Source organism: Artibeus jamaicensis, unplaced genomic scaffold (genome assembly GCF_021234435.1).
Source record: "Artibeus jamaicensis isolate MK-2021 breed Jamaican fruit bat unplaced genomic scaffold, CSHL_Jam_final contig_1832, whole genome shotgun sequence".
Lineage (NCBI taxonomy): Eukaryota > Metazoa > Chordata > Mammalia > Chiroptera > Phyllostomidae > Artibeus > Artibeus jamaicensis.
In genome coordinates this window covers 5,097,140-5,115,475 of record NW_026521362.1, presented here as the reverse complement: position 1 = coordinate 5,115,475, position 18,336 = coordinate 5,097,140, and the positions used below count along the sequence as shown (strand labels likewise).

At 42.6% G+C, this 18,336-nt stretch overlaps 1 protein-coding gene across 2 annotated transcripts in view; it reads right to left on the bottom strand.

Moving 5' to 3' along the window:
* Positions 1-18,336, bottom strand: part of CACNB4 (calcium voltage-gated channel auxiliary subunit beta 4) — a 240,067-nt gene that overhangs the window by 54,744 nt on the left and 166,987 nt on the right. The gene's annotated exons all lie outside the window — the stretch shown is intronic.

Below are 18,336 nucleotides of genomic sequence, written 5' to 3'. Positions count from 1 at the left end.
ATACTGAGACCCAGCCTGAGCGGTGCGGTTGAGGGACTGAGGGTGCCCAGCATCACTGGCCACTCAGGATGTGGAAAGAGATGGTAAACTGCAGCAGCCAGTCAGAAAGTTACTTCCTGCCTTACATCCTGGACATTGGCCTTCCGGTTGCTAAAGGAACATCCTTCAACTTCCTTATGTGGGCATTACAAGTTGATATTTGCACAGATGATGACATTTACACAGCAGAGGTATTAATAGGATTGGTGTACTTGGCATATTTCATAAATGATGCACAGATTTTGAAAAGCATAGACCCATATAGCTAAAATTTACTATTCAAAGTGAAAAAAGAATTCTAAGAATGGTTGACTGCTGACATGGGCCCTTTGAAAGTTTTTCTAAACTTAGAAATATTAAGGTTTGTTTGTTTCTACATCATTTCTAAATTTGCTGCCTATAAGGACAGCTTTGCCTCTCAGTAGAGGGTGTTATTCCAGCTGGGGATATAAATGGTGTTTTCTCACCATTAAAAAAAGAAAGAAAAAGGTCCCAGCACAGATCATCCTGGCAGCCTAGTGTGGTAACTCTGGGTCAGAGGTTTTATGAGACTGACCATAGAACCCTGGTTCTGAGTTCTGCCTCTGCAACCTAATTTTGAAACTTTATGCAAGTTTCTTAGATCACTCTGGACTCAGCCTCCAGTCTGTACAATGGGGACACTGACTACATCAAAGGATTAAATGGAATAAAATACAGTAAACAGCTAATATTTATTTGTCTCCCACTATTACATCAGCATGGGGCTTGCTGCTTTGCATACCTTATGCCTTGGAAACCGTACTGTGTGTGGAAGCTGGGATTCAAACTTGGGCCGTCCAATCTTAGAGCCGGCCGCTTCAGACCCTCTGCGGGGCTGCACTGGATACGCAATATTTACTCCAGGGCCTGGCCTGCAGTGGCACACTAGCCACTCTCACTCCTTCCCAGTGCTGATATTTCTATACCGATTTAAAGAAATCAGAGTCGAATCATTTTTCAACTCCCTTATAATGATTATGTACAACAGCCCATCTTGAAATGTATCCACTTTTTTCTTATTGTATTTGCTGCAAAGAAAACACTGTTTCCTCCCACTTTTATTTGGATATAATCGATATATAATATTGTGCACCTGTTGATTTGACACACTAACATACTGCAAAATGATACGCTCTATGTTTAATAACTGCGATATGTCTAAATCCACACACTTTATGCAGTGCTTTTGAAAGTGCCCTGTACAGAGAAAAATGCATTTGTTAACCAAATTGTTCTGTGCAAATCTACTGGGGAAAAGCCTGGACCTATAAAATGAATAAATACACGGGGATAGTTTTATAGGTACATTCATTGCTTTCAAATGCACTACCTTGAAATCCTTTAAAATAGAGTTCTCTCAGAACGTCTTTTGTCCAAATTTATATCTATATATAACTCATGTTTATATATACATATATGTGTGCACACATTCATGTGTATATATACATATATATATATATGAAACCAGTGCTTCGGTGAGGGGTGGTAAGTGCGGTAGCCCACTGGCTGCGTGAAGACGTCTGGACCATAAAGGGATTATGATGCAGGAGGTCAGGAAGGAGGCACTTGCCTTGCTTGGAAAACATGTGCTGGGGGAGGTAAATGGCTACAGCTCTCCGGGAGGCAGGCTGCCCACCGAAGCAGTGAGTCAAACGGCTAAAATACACAACCTACTGTTGACACTAGGAGATGGCTAATTTCCTGAAACTACCTTAATGGCATTTCAAATCCTGGCATTCAATCTCTGAGCACACAAGAAGTGATTCAAGGACTCTTGCAAATAAATTTTATCTTGAAATGTGATCAAAATCGTAAGAATTTCAAAATTACTTAATAAGCTCTACTATTGCCAAATATGTAAAAGCAAAAGCTTCTGGTGACCTCCCTGTTCCTAGGAGTATTGGCAGAGGGAAAAATAAAGCACCATGATACCCATGTTCATAATTACAGTGTTAGATCATCACAACATCTACTCTGTGTTTTCTTCTTTCTTCGGTGACACCTGCATTTCTTCGGGTTTGGAAATCACTGCTGCTGTCACTCAAGGTCTGAGGGAAAAGCAGAGGGGCAAGATCAAAGCCCACGTTTGGACCGGGATGCGTTCTGCTGGCGGCACAGAATTAGTTCCTTGTTTTTATTTATTTTTATTTTGTTTTGTTTCAGCCGGTTTAAAGAGATCATTGACATATCCCAGGAGAAAGGAAGAAAAAGAAAAGGCCCTCAGTTATTATTACAAAGGCAGGGGGAGACCGTCAGAGCCCCGGAGAGGCGGTGGAGACTGCCTGGGGGGGAACAGAGGAAGGGCGGGGAGGGGAGGGGCTACACAGGCTTCACAAACTGGGGGGTCGGAGGGGGATTGCCCAGATGGAGGTTTGCTTAACCGCTATGATCAGGAACAGGGAAATGGTTAACAGGAAATAATGCTAGATGCTAAGAGGATAGACCTGCAGATGTGAAGGTTACTAGCCCTGGCCAAAGCTGGAGAATGCGGCCCCATCCGCTTTTCACTTTTCAGAATTCCATTTCACAAAAAGGGCAAAGCGTGAGCTCCCTGACTTACTGAGTGAGCCAGTCCTGGGCTGTCTGTGCATGGGTGAGAGGCAGCCGGAGGCTAGTTCCTCACAAGCTACCAAGCAGCCACCCTGGGAAGTCACATCTCAGAGTCTCCAATGAACTGACCAAAGCAGGAGGGAAATGGAAACAACTGCTGAAAGACTCTATGTAAATACATGATATAACATGTGTTCTATACACACACCCAGACATAATTTGTAAGGCCATCAACTAATGTACCCCAGTGAACATCAAAAGGAACACATCTCTCCATTCACGTCCGGCCCAGGCTCTCTTTCCCCTTTTATTTAGCACTGAAAACAGATTCCAGTCTATTCCCTTCCTGGATTGTCTTCAGTACAAAGTTTTTAAAAAGTTGACAGAAACATGGGAAAATCAGTTTACTGCTGCCTTGGAGGACAGAAAGTGATCTCAGGTCGAACGCTGGAAGGGTGTCTTCTCCCAGCGAGAGGGCAGGGGCACGCTGCGGGCTGGGCCAGCTTGGGGCTCGACTCTGCCCGTTCTCACTGGCTGTGCATTTTGGGCAACTTACTCTAACCTTAAGTCTCAAAATTTCCTCCTGTGTGAAATGAGAATAATAATGCGAACCTTGTACAGTTCCCTAGTGTTTGACTTGAGACAGAACATCATTTCTCTTACCGTCATGAGGGAAGTTAGGAAAAGCCAGCAATTAATCTTTGACTCACTAATTAAATTTTTTGGCAGCTTCTCAACATTACATTTTTGGTTGTCCTAGAGTTTTAGGATTCGTATCTTTTTTCCCCCTTAAATGGCTTTATTAAGATATAATTTATGTACCATAAAATTCACACATTTTCAACGAACAATTCAATGATTTGAATAAATTTGCAAAACACAATTCACAGCACAGTCTAATATTAGAATATTTCTATCACCTTATAAGAAACCTTGTACCCATTTGTAGCCACTCTTCAATCCCGTCACTCAACCCAGGTATCCACTTATTTATCCTGTCCTTTTAAATTAAAATACACTTTCCCTTTTTATGAGTAACTTTAGAATTTAGACATGTCATAAATTTGAGCAGAGGGGAGTAGCGATTACAAATGTTTGATTTTGAAATGCATAACAACTAGAACAGAACCTTGTTTTCGTTGGACTTTTGGGCTGCATGGTCAACCAGTCTGGGACTCCCACTTCCTAGCTTAGCTTCACATTCACTGGACGCTGGTCAACTGTCAGGTTCCGCAATGGCCGCTACATGAGCAGAGGACCACTTAACTTTTCTGAGACTCTTTACTCATCCACAAAACGGGAATGAAACCCTTCAGGGTTGTTTTGGAGAATCCGTAGACACCACAGGACAACGGTGTACAGCGTAATAATGATGCTTCGTTTAAACCAGTGTTGTCCAGGAGAACTTTCTGCAGAGATGGATGAGGTCCCTGTGGGTGCTGTTCACTGTGGTAGCCACTAGCCACACGTGGTTATAGAGCACTGTAATGTGACTAGTGAGACTGAATAACTGAATTGCTCATTTAATCTTTAGATGTTTAGAACTTTACTTCATGTTAATTGATTTAAATTTAAATACCTACATGTGCAACTAGTGGCTACCATATTGGCCTGTGCAGTAGTAGACACTCCAGATGTCAGTTTCACTTCCAGATGTAGACAAGTGAATGTCAAACTTGGTGTCAATTTGGTATTCTGATGATTGCACTAAGTGGACTAGGTGACGGCGGAATGTCCACAGAAACCTATCACTCCCAAAGGATTTGAGCTTGTCTCTCTCCACTGAGCTGGTGATGACTTGACAATGCACTTTTTCCACACCGCAGAAGGAACAAATTTTTCCCAGGGTAGGCAGGTAAAGACTCCACTCACGAGGCTGCCCTAGGCAAAAACATCTCGTAGGCAACATTTATTTTAACAGGCCAGTCCCTTGCTTTCTTGCTGATGCTTTTCTTGTCCTTCACTCCCCTTCACCAAACTTTGTCCAGAGCTCTTTGCTAGGGTACCCAGGCCAGCAGGGTCCAGGCTGTGCCTCCAAGTACACAGGCTGCAGCAGTGTCTGGCACCCAGGGGCATCGCAAGCTTGTTGAAAGACAGATAATCTCATTGCCATAAAAATCTATGTATTGTTTGTTCCATGGTTTTAAATTGTTCTGTGATGGTTGGTTAATTGGCCAAGGTTTATGCTTATTGGGTGTGATGCTCATTGTTAGCAATCCCAACCCTATGAGATTTTTTTTTAAGAGTCGTGGTCTTCAATGCCTTAATCCGGAGCCCTATGATGCCCACATTCCCAGCATTTAGACAGAACAGGCACTTTTGAAATTATACCTAAGAGACGACAATTTAACTTTGGCCTAAGGTATTTTGTACCATTTCTTGTAAGTAGGAGGTTTTCAAAAATGTGGGTTGAAATAATAAGGCAAGCTCTGCAGCCCACTTTCATTAGACAGAAGATCTAAAGTCCAGCCTCAGTCATTAACTGAACTAAGCTTTGTTGTTAGGCTTCAAACAGTCAAGGGCAGCAAAGGAGTATGTTCAGAAAAGTTTGTAAAGGGAGGGGGAAGAGAATGAATGCTTACACATTGCCTGCTTTACGTGAATCACTAATTTTCCCATCAACCCTGTGAGGAGGGTTACGACTGTCCCCATTTCAGAGATGAGGTATCTGAGGCTCAGGAAGTAAGAACTTCCGTGTGCCACTGTCCTGGTGTGCACTATTGGGGCAGCAGGGCAGCTAGAATCCTTTAAAAAAATTCCTCTACAAAATCTGATACAAAAACGTAAAAATGTCAAACATTTTACCTGCCTTCCGTAAAACAACGTGACACTCTGCAATATTTTGTTACCACTGCTCATAGACCAATATTTCACTAATTTGAAATGATCGGATTTAGGGAAAGAACTGGAAATCTGAGATCATGGAAAGTGACTTGCAGACTACTTTTCAAAGGACCTGTTTTCAGCTCTGGCTGGACGGCACAGCTGGTTGGGGCATCATCCTCTGCACCAAAAGGTTGTGGTCCAGTTCCCAGTTGGGATGCATACAGAAAACAACCCATCAATGTTTCTCTCTCTCTCCCCCGCTCCCCTCCACCTCTGCTTCTCTTTCCCTAAAATTGATAAACATATCCTCGAGTGAGGATTAAAAAAATTAGAAGACATATTGTGATTCTGACTCCACATGGTATCTCCAGATTATCAAGGTTTTAGTTTGCAGATTCTTTGAGCTTCTGCTTTCATGACAAGATTTTACTCAGCCTTTCAGTTATTGGTAGGAGATTCTCAGGCACCCTGGAGAGTTTTCTTTTTTCTCATAAGAGTAACTCCTCAAACTGTGTTTATACTACTCACATACAGGTTATTTTTCCTAATCAAATTATAATTATGTAGAAAATTAGTTTAAAACAGACTATAGGCTTTATCTGCATTATCTCATTAGTGGAATCTAAATTGATGGGTTCCATTATAACTGTTTTATATAATTTATTTCAAGGGAAGTAGCATTCATTTAGAAAATGTAGCCAAACTTACCTCTGTCGTTATGGTGACTGGGTTAGCAATGGCTGTAACAGCCTGATTTCAGAAAGCTATTTCTTTCCAGCTGTATCTCCATTAATGGGTCTTTAAAGGAGACTTATTAAAGGAGATACAATAACAGCAGAAGAATTTTAATGGACCTCATAGCACAAAGCGGGAGGTGACATTTGCATAGTGACAGATGTTTGCTAGAATTAGTGGGGGTGATCACATTGTAAGGTGATTACAATATAGTGATTAGACTTTCACAGACCCTAACTCACTACACCTAAAACTACTCTAGCCAATGTACATTGTATAGCAACTATGCTTTGAAAAGAGAGCGGGACAGAGGTGATGAAACGGCCCACATGGAGAGGGAAGGGAAATCTGGATCAGCCATGGCCACTTGGGCCCCTGGGAAACAGAAGTGGAAATGCAGGCTACAGCGGGTTTGCAGTGACGGCAGTGGTGATAGTGGTGACCAGGGCATATCCCTTTCACATCCGGTTACTGTAAGAACTGCAATTTCATAACATTGGGGGTGAACAGAACACAAAGATTACTTTATGTATATGCTCTCTGGCAAAACTGCTTTGGTAATCAGTGCATCATATTGAACGAGTATGTAAGAAGGGTTACACCAATGAACGCAATTAGCAATAAATCAGAACTCTCCTGTGAGACTCAAGGCTAACAGTGTTTTTGCATGTAGTAAGAACTTTATCCTCTTGGTAAGAATGGTGTGTTCCTGGAGCTCACTCTCTTACTGGGAAAGGAAAAGTGACCACTTTCTGGGAGGAGGTGGCCTCAAGCACTCAAGCTTTACTCTGCACGGGCCACAGAATAACATCATAGGACACTGAGCAGCCACCCAGGGAACCAGCGCTGCCTGGTTGAAACTCAGTGAGAGCTTCTGACCAATCCATGTGACCCAGGTGAGTGCCTGGGTGGCCACACCTGGATGGCACCTTGTAAGCAGTAGCCAAGGCACAAGGTCTTCTTTCAAGGACTGCAGCTCCAGCTGCACTGATTCTCATCTCAGCTGGGATGTTAAAAAGGAAATGACAGTATTTGCTCAGGAAATCCTGAATGTGCTGCTTGTAGATTCAAGGCTGCCTAAAGACGAGGCAGCTACCAGTTTCTTGTGAATGTGAACTTTGATGACCTTCAAGAAAAGTAGCTGACTGAGAAGTGCTCCTGTCTCACACTCCTCCAGGGTGGCTTACAAAGGGGCCCGAACAGCACTGCTTTTACACCAGGCTCCTTTTTCCTGAGAGTCATAGTGGAGATATGATAAGAGTAAATATGTGTCTCCTAGATATAATTCCAGGCAATTACTTCACCTTAAAAAATAAGAAAAGATTTTTCCTTCTGGCATATGAAAGGAGGAATTACATAGGGTTGGTTTAGAAGAGAACAAGAGTATGGAAAGGGCTTGGCCGCTCCTGCATCATTTCCATAGCCTCAAAAGCTGATGAAATATCACCTTTAATTCCTTGAAAACAATTTTTATTTAAAGTTTCTCATTCGAGAATGTGTGCTGACAGTGCAGAGAGTGCAGGTGTGTCATCCACAATAGAAATGTGTCCCCAGAGATGGCTGCAGAGATAATGGAAGCCAGAGAGAAGCATCTACTTACTGCATTACAGGTGGAGATAAGGTCTTATTGACTTTCACTGAGAACAAAGCTTTGCACCTTATGCACACACAGAATGTTTGTTCTCTAGGTAAGAGCCATGCCTGCCCCTAGTTATCTCCAAAGAAGAAGGAATTCTCTGCAGTTTAATGTCACCAAACCTGTCTTCAGGCTGTTGTGTCCCTTACACATTCACTATCCCTCCTTAGCTCTTTTTTAAATATATTTTATTGATTATGCCATTACAGTTGTTCTATTTCCCTCCTTCATTCCCCTCCATCCTGCACACCCCCTCCCCCACCATTCCCCCCTTTAGTTTATGACCACGTGTCTCAAGTTCTTTAGATTCTATATTTCCCCCAGTATTCTTGCCCTCCCCCTGTCTATTTTCTACCTACCATCTATGCTACTTATTCTCTGTTCCTTCTCCCCCCTTCTCCTTCTTCCACTCCCCTGTTGCTAACCCTCCATGTGATCTTCATTTCTATGGTTCTGCTCCTGATTTAGCTGTCCTTTCACTGTTCATCTTTTTTATCTTCATTTTCTTAGGTAAGTCCCTTTAACATTTCATATAATAAGGGCTTGGTGATGATGAACTCCTTGAATTTGATCTTATCTGAGAAGCACTTTATCTGCCCTTCCATTCTAAATGAGAGCTTTGCTGGATAGATCAATCTTGGGTGTAGGTCTTTGGATTTCATGACTTGGAATACTTCTTTCCAGCCCCTTCTTGCCTGTAAAGTCTCTTTTGAGAAATCTGCTGACAGTCTGATGGGAACTCCTTTGTAGGTGAAAAAAATGACCAAATAGAAAAGGATGAAGAAACAAGAATTCAGAAAAATGAGGAGAAGCTTAGGAACCTCCAGGACATCTTTAAACATTCCAACATCCGAATTATAGGGGTACCAGAAGGGGGAAAGGCACAGCCACCAGTGGAAAACTTATTTGAACAAATAATAAAGGAAAATTTCCCCAATCTGGCAAAGGAAATAGACTTCCAGGAAATCCAGGAAGCTCAGAGAGTCCCAAAGAAGTTGGACCCAAGAAGGAACACACCAAGGCACATCATCATTACATTAGCCAAGATTCAAATGAAGGAGAGAATCCTAGAAGCAGCAAGAGATAAGGGGACAGTCACCTCCTTAGCTCTTTAGGGCCTTGATTCCAATGGCACAGGACCCAGCCCTCCCCATCAGCGAGGACCAACCTGTTTGCAGTTAGAAGGGCTGGAGCCCACACCCTGACCTGAAGCGGTGCACGTTCCTCCCTAGTGGGTTCCGAAGTGAGAGGAGCTGAAACCGAGGCTTGTTTTTTGACTCCCTTTTAATAATTCTGCATTAGAACTCACTAAATTAGAAGAAAATAACTTACTCTCAGTTCAACCTTTGGAACTAGGAAATGAGACTTTAATTGGAATAAAACAGTACTTTACAGACATTCTCTAATTTAGTCACCATAAAAACTTGAAGAAGTAGCATTTGTTATCCACACTGCAGTAAACAAGGCTGGGAGACACCAATAATATGCCCAAGGTCACGCAACAAGTAAAATAGGATGATCTCATACAACTTGATTGACTCTAAAGTCCTTGCTGGCAAGGCAATTCTGGATGAGCAGATGACAAAGGCTGGAGGCACAAAGAAAGTACTATGAACCTCTTTCCCTGATCCACCCCTCCATTCACTCCCTCTCTCTGCATCTATATTGAACTGACAATTACCGAGTGTGCTGTATTTTCTTCAGTACGTTCATTTGGTTTCTCTCCAAAGCTCTTTTGAGGCCTTACAGATAGGTCAAGCTGTATGCCCTAAGTCACCCAGCCACAAACTGATGAAGCCAAGATTTGTGTTTATGGCAAGAACATCTCCTGAATGATATCGAAGATTCTTAAAGATGTCTTCATAGGGTCAGAAATTAGGTGTTCAAGTACTTGGCAATGCACTTCAACTGAGATGAAAATATATACAATCAACTATTACTAATGACGTGACTATCAAACTTGCAGGTTTTTTCTTCCATTCCTTCAGGTCTATCCATTAGCTCATTAATACATCCTACGTGGTCAGACAGGAAATCCACATCTGCTCATTTCTTATTGTTGTTAGAAACTTTTGGACCAAACAAACAAAAAACATAAAATTATTGATTAGAATGTATCTGGGAGAGATACTATGATTTATTGTAATCATCTTTATTTTTCATTAGGAAATGTAAGGAGAACAAATGATTAGTCATTTGAGATCTGGAGCCAAATCCTCAATTCAGAATTGGGCTTTGAAGCTAGAACACCTAGGTTGTACTCCTAAGGCTGCCACCCACTAGATGTTTGCTTTTGGACAAGACAGTCCTTCTATGCTCAGTTTCTTTTCTGAAAAGGAGCATATTAACTTATGAAACTGCTGTGAAGATATGTACTCAGGGCCAACAGTGTAAGCACTCAGCAGTGGAACTACTCAGTATACTTAGCGAGTACACTTCACTTGATGGATTTATCCTGGCCTCTTGGTTCTTGGATGAGCCCAGTTTGCTCTTTTTAACCCCTCCCTTAAAAATGAATAGAATGTGGCCCTGATTGGTGTATCTCAGTTGGTTGGGCATCATCCCACAAAGCAAATGGCAGCAGGTTCAATTCCTGGTCAGGGCACATGCCTGGGTTGTGGGTTTGGTCACTGGCCAGAGCTTATACAAGAGGTAACTGATCTGTTTCTCTCTCACATCAATGTTTCTCTCCCTCTCCTTTCCCCTCTAAAAATAAATAAATAAATCTTTTAAAAATGGATAGAATGTAAAGCTTGAATTAATCAGGGTGAAGAGGAATTAAAGGCTCTAGTAAGAACTTCAATAGGAACAGTTACAGGTATTCGCTAAAATGAAACTTATAAATCAGATTGGCCTTATTGCTTCATGTTTTCTTCTGCCTGCAAAAGCTGTGTTTACTCAGGAGGAATTCCTTCTCGGGAATGACCTGGAGATGATCAGTATTGTTTTTTTCAGAGAGCAGCATAAATAAAACTACTGTCCTTTGCTAGTGGTGCTGACTCACTCTCTGAATGGCTTGGCAGCTCCAAGCCACATGCCCATTAGCCCATATTGATGTGGGGGCCTTCTCTCTGAGGCTCCAGGGGCCCTGTCACAATGGCCAGGGCTTGGGGTGGTCACCAGTCACACGGCACTGTCATGTCCTCTCCTACCCAAGCCACTTCCCGGGTTTCCAGGTCGGCCCTGGCAACAGAACCAGCCAGTCCATCCAAGACTTCTGGATTCCTAAAGGGGTTCGAAGTCAGGCCTGAGAGACGAGACTCTCTTTTCTCTTCCAAAAGCAGAATAGGAGCTCTGGCCATAGAGTATGCCCTCCTGTCATTTCAATGAGAAAAATAAGGTAGCAGTTGCTTTACTTAGCTAAGTCCCCCTTCGCACCATTTTCTTGCTCTTTTTGCTTCCTTGAGATACATGCTTAGAATATATATTTTTTACACTCCCACTTTAAAGCTCTGATGAATTTATTAAAATAGGTTTTGTTATCACTCTGCATCTTGATAGATAAGAAAAAACTCACAAACCATAAACACATATAATTTAAATGGCTGGATCTGAAATACATTTACAATGTTTGAGTACCATGGTCTTACAGTCTCCATTGTTAGGTATGAAGGTTTGTAGGGCAAACCCTAAGCCCAGGGGAAGACAAGAGCCTAAAGGGAGAAAGAGGGAGTTCATACCAACACATTACAGACACAATATCCATTCTGTGGGAAAGCTCCTTCCTCGCTGGGCTCACGCTGAAAGCTCTTCTCCTCTCCCCAGTATTTCAGGGGGTAGAAAACTCCCTCCACGCTGTGGCAACAAAGCGCAGGGAGACCCGCAGTGCGGAAGTGGGCCACCCTGAAAAGTGCAGCCAGCACCGGGTGCTTCCAGCTCTCTAGTGTGACGTGCAACTGCGCTCTGGGTTGTGGGGACAGGAGAGACAAGCCCGAGAGAGCCAGCTTAGGGAGATTTGGCACTTTAATAGAAAATCCAGGGCACACATAGACACAAACACTAAGATTTACACTAAACACTAACAACAGGCAGAGAATTAACAGGTTTCACATGAGGAAGGAACAGTCCAGTGGAGGTGGCCAGAGAAACAGCACCAAACCAGTCAACAGTGCCGCACAAGGGCTCTGGAAAGATGGGGGCCCAGGGACATTTTCCTCCTGTTCCTCAGGGTGAGGGTGCTGCCAACACCCAATGACAGGGACCAGAAGTTAATATTCAACAGCCTTGCAGAGTCTGTGTGGCTTGCTGCATGCGCGATGTGAAATAATGCTTAACTGCTTGGTCCTAACTCCACAGTTCGGCTTTAGTTATTCATCTAAGTACTTTATGAAGTTCCATATATATATATGAACCAGGTGAATCTAACTGAAGCAATCACCAGGTTCTGAGTAGCCCAAGAGGACTGAGCAGGTAAGTGAGCCTCCACACACAAACCACAGTCGGAGGTGCCACACGATGTCAGTGACAGCTGGGTGTCTACCAGCCACTATGGGATTCAAAATGCAAACACCTGTTGAGAATGTATGAGACTGTGCTAAGTGCAACAGCAGGCACAGAAATGAGTAACACAAGGTCACTGCTAACAGGGGCTCAAATCTGGTAAGGCAGACAGTTACGCAAATCGCCACATTATGAAGAGCATGAGAAGTGCTGCAAAAAACCTCACAAGTCCATCTATGAATAGGAGAGAACGGATTTTGTGTCTGGTGAATTCTGTTTGGGGGAGCACAAGATCTCTGGGAGAAGATGGAGGTGGGCGTTAGGCAGGGTCACGTCAGGACAGGCAGCAGGGCCAGGGGGCAGGAAAATAGAGGAGATGTTTGGAGAATGATGGAGTTTGGCGACTCTGCAGTCACTGTTGGGGTGAGAGCTGCAGTACATGTGGCAGACAGAAAAGGCGTGGGCATTGCCTTTAAAGGTTTGCACTGAAGTTGAGCAGATGAAATATGTGTTCATGAAACACAGCGGTTCAGTGCTAGAGCTATGTTATTTTTTTAAAAAGCAATTATTGCTACTGCCCTTGGAGTTTCAAAAGGCAGAGGTCAGTCTGAAGTGGCTGAGCCCCGTGAACTGCACAGAGAAGGCAGCGCTAGAACTTCATCTGGACGGCTGGCTGGGGGCAGAAAGATGTTGCTAGGCATTTCAAGAGAAGGCAGGGGCAGTGTGAACACAGACTGGCACGAAAGTAGCTCCTTGCCTGACGGCTTGGGGAATGAGCAGTCCAGAGGTTCACGTTGAGGAGGAGCTGGAAAGAAAACCGTACAGCAGAGTAAATGCAGACCCTACCAAGCCAGGAAAGCCAAGAGGAGGGTTTGCAGCCCTCCGGCTATGGGGAGATGGGACGCTACCCGTGGGGTGGGTGGGCAAGTTTCCCACGGAAGAGGCAGTGTGAAGAGGGTCTGTCGGGGAGTGAGAGCTCAAGGTCAGAGAGACTGACGAGGAGACCGAAAGGGTAATGGCAGTGGGGAGAGGGAGCCGAGGCAAACCAGAAACACATTTCAAAGAACATATTCTAAAAAGGGTTGACAGGACGCAGGAGATACAGGCAATTTATTGACGGGTTGTATGTGTGTGTATTAAAGGCTCACTAAATTTGATATAGGAGGTAAAGGAAGATCCCTTAGTTGAATCATTTTCAACTTGAAGACAAGTAAGTACTTTTCAGTTTGTTTTTTTTTAATATGTGAAATCTATCAATAAACTCTCCGCATTTTTTCTATCTTCTGTTCAGCAGAGATGAGGAGAAATAAAAATCAAGAGATGGTAAAAGAGACAATGTAGTAAAGCCGGGAAAGTTTCAGCATCTCTGGAGTTCTTTAGCAAGTCCAGCAAATCCTCAGTAGCAACTTCACATTTTGTGAAAAGATTCTTTACCAACTTAAGCTCCACCGCTTGAAGGCAATACTGTCTGCAATACTGCAAAATTAAAATTAGTAAATAACCCTTCCTTTTAGGAAAGATCATAAAGGATTTAAAAAAGGACAGTGGATTGAATTTTGAACATTGCCATTAAAATGTGGTCTGGTACTTGTTTCAGAAGTTATTTATAACCAAAGAAAGCATAAAAACTGACAATGATAGGCAAGCAAAATGCCTCCCTGGGCAGGGTCTGGGGCCTGTACTGATCTTGAGAAAAGAATCTGAGAAACAAACACTTCTCATTGTAAGCAATCGCTGCTTTACTGAACAAATTCCAGGGAACGTGGTTTTATTGCCAATTCTATGACTCCATTACAAAACTGAAACCACAATAGAACTTATCAGCATGTAGCATGAAATGCTATAAAGATGCTGAATATGAAAAGGAAATGAAGTTTACACTGAGACAACACCCAGACTTTACCAAAAACCGAATCTCTACACGTGTTGTCAAAAAGCAGGCCCCATGAGAATAAAGGAGGGGCAGCTGAAGCTGGCAGCACTCTTCCAGGTGGGTACCATCATTGCTGGCCTGCTCATGGAAAGTCGGTTAAGCTCGCGTGAAAACTGCAGCAGCAACAGCCCATGTCTGCCCGGGCAAAGTCCCCCAGCCCCACGGCGCTTCTCAACACACGGACGGCTGGCTACAATCTGCTTCCTCAAATGACTAAATGAAGACGGCTTCTTCACAAATACTGGAACCTTGTGTTCTTGATAATAAAAATTAAGTCATGGCCTGTTCTGAGATATGTCCTCCCTATGGACAATGAGAAGCCTATAATTGATTACATTTTATTGTTTGCTTCAGCCACCAGGAAGCTCAGATCTAAGTTTAACTTTCCTCTTGGTATAGAACTCTTATCTTAATCTATATTTTCCATGACTCCAATCTTTTGCTTGTTATCAACCTTTTCGGGGGCTATTATATATTAGAGGTGTCTTTGAAGTCATCTCAAAATTGCTTCTGGATGAGGTGCAACTTCTCATACAGAAATTTTAAAAAAACAATAAATTTAATCAAATTGTATCCCACCATTTGTGATGACTGAAGGTTTCCCCTGTTTTCTTTAGAGATGTACACAGATAGTTCTTTTGAGCCCTTGGTTGCTGCTATCTGGTTAAAAAAAATTAATAGTCTCTTTTTCCAGACAGGAGGTTTTCAATTCCTATCTTGCTGTCTTCCCAGGTCCCCGCTAGCCACTTGGAGGTTTCCAAATAAGAAATTAAGTAGTTTACTATGCCACTCATTAGCCTGGTTCTGCCCTGAGTTTGTGATTTATTCAGTATGTGTCTTTGTATTATTTACTAAGATTGGGTATAAACATGTACTGAATCAACTCAAAACCTTGCCCCATTATTCTTTATATTTAATCAACATTGAGCTAGAATAAAAATAAGAAAATGTCTGTTCATTTACTTTGAAAAGAAGAACAAAACTGGGAGCAACATTGTTAAAATGATATTTTAAACTGTCCCTGACAACATCAGGTTCATCTTTCATCATTCTCCAACACGCTCAGGTCATAATACACACCTCCAGTTTTTCCAAGCATGTTTAAGTCTCCCTGTGTGGCAGCAGGACCTCGGGGACACTTCTTGGGCAGTAGAGGGAGGCTCTGATGCCTCCCTGCCCTTGGCCAGGGTGTGGACCCTTATTTGAAAAGCCTCTTTTCTCCTCTCCACGTGGCACACTCCATTCCATTCATCCACTGTTTCATAATTTGTATGTGTAGTTGTTCTATCTTTCTGACAGTGAGTTCTCGGGCAGGTACTGCATCTTTTACCTTGGTGCCCCAAATATGGGCTTGACCCATGTTGATGTATGATAAATATTGGTAGGTAGGTGGGTAGGTAGGAGGTAAGTAGGTGGGTAGGAAAAGAGGGAGGGTGGGAGTCAGAGAGGAAGGGAAGGGCAAATACTTTTTTGCATTGCTCTTTAAAAAGGAATGTATGGCATTTTATTAGCCACTCAACTACTGAGTTGCATTCAGTAGAGAAAAATGCTTGCCTCCAATTTTTCAAAAGCAGACTGAATTTCATGTTCCACTGAATCTATCCATTTATGATTAATTGGGTAGTTAGGCACTTACAATAACGTATGCAGCTGGGAATTCCTCCAGCTGTCATTAATTTTTACTAAAGATTCAAATCCTCAGTATTTATCTGCTGAAATGGAGCCACTGTTACTCCTTAGCCAATCAAAATCGAGCAATGAACTCTGCCGTTAATGACAAACAGCTGAGTAATTTACAAAAGCTACAAGTAGGCTAAGTCCAGTTGTCCGGTTGGTTACTGTCATGTAAATATGATGCCATTCAATCTCCTGTTTTCTTCTATGAACAGGGTTTTAAAAAGTCCAGATACATCCCATAAATCAGTGGACTCTGAGACACTCAACATAAAGACATCTTAATGACTGAAACTGAAATTGAAAGCCTTTCTTTGGCTTTCAGAAAGGTTTATTTTGCTAGGTTGGATGAGAGAACTACATTTGAAAGCTATGCAGTATCTGGCAATGAAACATTCTAAAATGTAATGCAGACTTTCCCAAAAAGAAGAACTAGAATACTATCATTTCCCCTCCTAGTCTGCAATCAAATAATGAAGTGGGAACATGATCCAGCTCATTTTGGCTGTCAGCCTCTCAGCAGGTTCAAGTGCGTGCCAGGGTAGTGTGCTATTAAATGCAATATAGGCCTGCGGATTTACCTAAAATATTCAACCCGTTCTCCAAAGGTGGAAAGAAAAAGCTCGGCCACCATGTCTAGACAGTTCCTTCCCTAAAACTGGGGTTCTCACCAGCCAGTTGCTTGTTACCCATTGTCACTCCATTTGCTGATACATGGTATTATCATTTTACAATTTCTTAGATGCTACAGATAATGTGCACTGCATATTAGTCCCATCTAACACACATTTTCTGTATGTGCACTCATCTTTCAAGCTAAAAATCCAACTCTGCAGCAGAAAAGAATAATTCATAAGCTTAAGAAGTAAATGATTTGATTGTTCAAGCCACATGTTTTCAGATCTTGGGTAGACAATCCACTGCTCTCTTTAATTTAGGTCCCTGAAGAAATTAATAATATTACAGAATGGACACAAATATACATATGTGTGTGTGTGTGTGTGTGTGTGTGTGTGTAATGCCTCACAGTGTAGAGTGAGGATCAAGTTCAGGTTGCTTGTATCAGGGCCAGGACTTTAGCTAACAAATGGTTATTCTCCACATTTCAGAGAACATCACCAGGCTCAGCAAGGGAAAGATGACCAGGACAGGCTGGGATCTGAAGACACTCAACAAGAGAAACCAGAGCAAGGAGAGCTAGATGTCAAAAATCATTCACTGGCCAGAAATGGAAATGTATCATTTACTGCCTGAAGTAATTTCTTAATGACACTGTTCACAAACTTGAAAGAATGCTCAGTTCCTCACATCCAGTTCATATTCAACTCAATGGCATAAACACTCACATAGCTGCATCATCTCCAAGTAAAAAGGTGTTTAACCAAAACTTTACTTTGTTTCCTTCTACCTCTGCATAAGCAGCAACTACCTTACTCTCTTTCTGATACACACACACGTGTGTGCATGCACACGAACGCACACCATGCTACCAGCTACCCACTCAAAAGCCTCCAGGAATGGAAAGAATTGGCTTTTCTCTGCAAAAAGTTTACGGGCCTTCCTATAAAGAAAGAACTACTCAGATACACTTTCATTCTTAGAAATCCTCTATTTAAATGTGGTTAATAATGTGAAAACATGAAAAAGAAGGAACTTATGTTCTTTAAATACGAACTTGTATTTAATCAATGATTTTTTTCTTCTTTTTTTTTTTTTATCCTCGCTCAAGGGCATGCTCAGTGATTTTAGAGGGAAGGGGAGGGGAGGGGAGGGGAGGGGAGGGGAGGGGAGGGGAGGGGAGGGGAGGGGGAGGGGGGGAGGGGGAGGGGGAGAAACATCAATTGGTTGCCTCTCCCATGTGTCCTCTCCTATCTGCCTGGACCAGGGACTGAACCCACAGCCTCGGCATGTGCCCTGACCAGCCTCATCACAAGTTTTTAAAATGAAAAGTAACTAAGGACATTGGTTGCCCTAGGAATAAAAGTCAAAGATTTATTTTTTACTCTTTTGCTGAGGTAAAAATAATTATATATTATTATTTGTTCAGATGGCACTCATTATTAAGCATTAGTACCTATATAACACTAAAAATAAAATAAACTGCTCTTTCCAGCTCCTGAGGTGGAGGGTGTAAGCCCAAGAGTGGTCATTCCATCTATAAAGCCACCAACTTCTTTCATGGTGAAAACTGCTCCTTCAGGAGTCAGCTCTATTTTCAAGAAACTTGTGAGCCACTGTAATTGATGGTCAATGAGGGGAAGATAAAATCGTCTGGTCTTTACCTTTTGGTGTCTTAGTATTTCATCTACACGCTTGTCCCACAACAGAAGGCCTAGTTGTGACGGCTCTAAGACAGGTCCCTGTCTGTTCCTCCAGCTTCCTGTCTCACCGCTCCCTGCTGCCCCCCCCACATGCTGCGATAGGAGCTCGTGCCTCTCCAGTTCCCTGAATACGTCATGGAGACTCCTACTCTGAGTCTCTT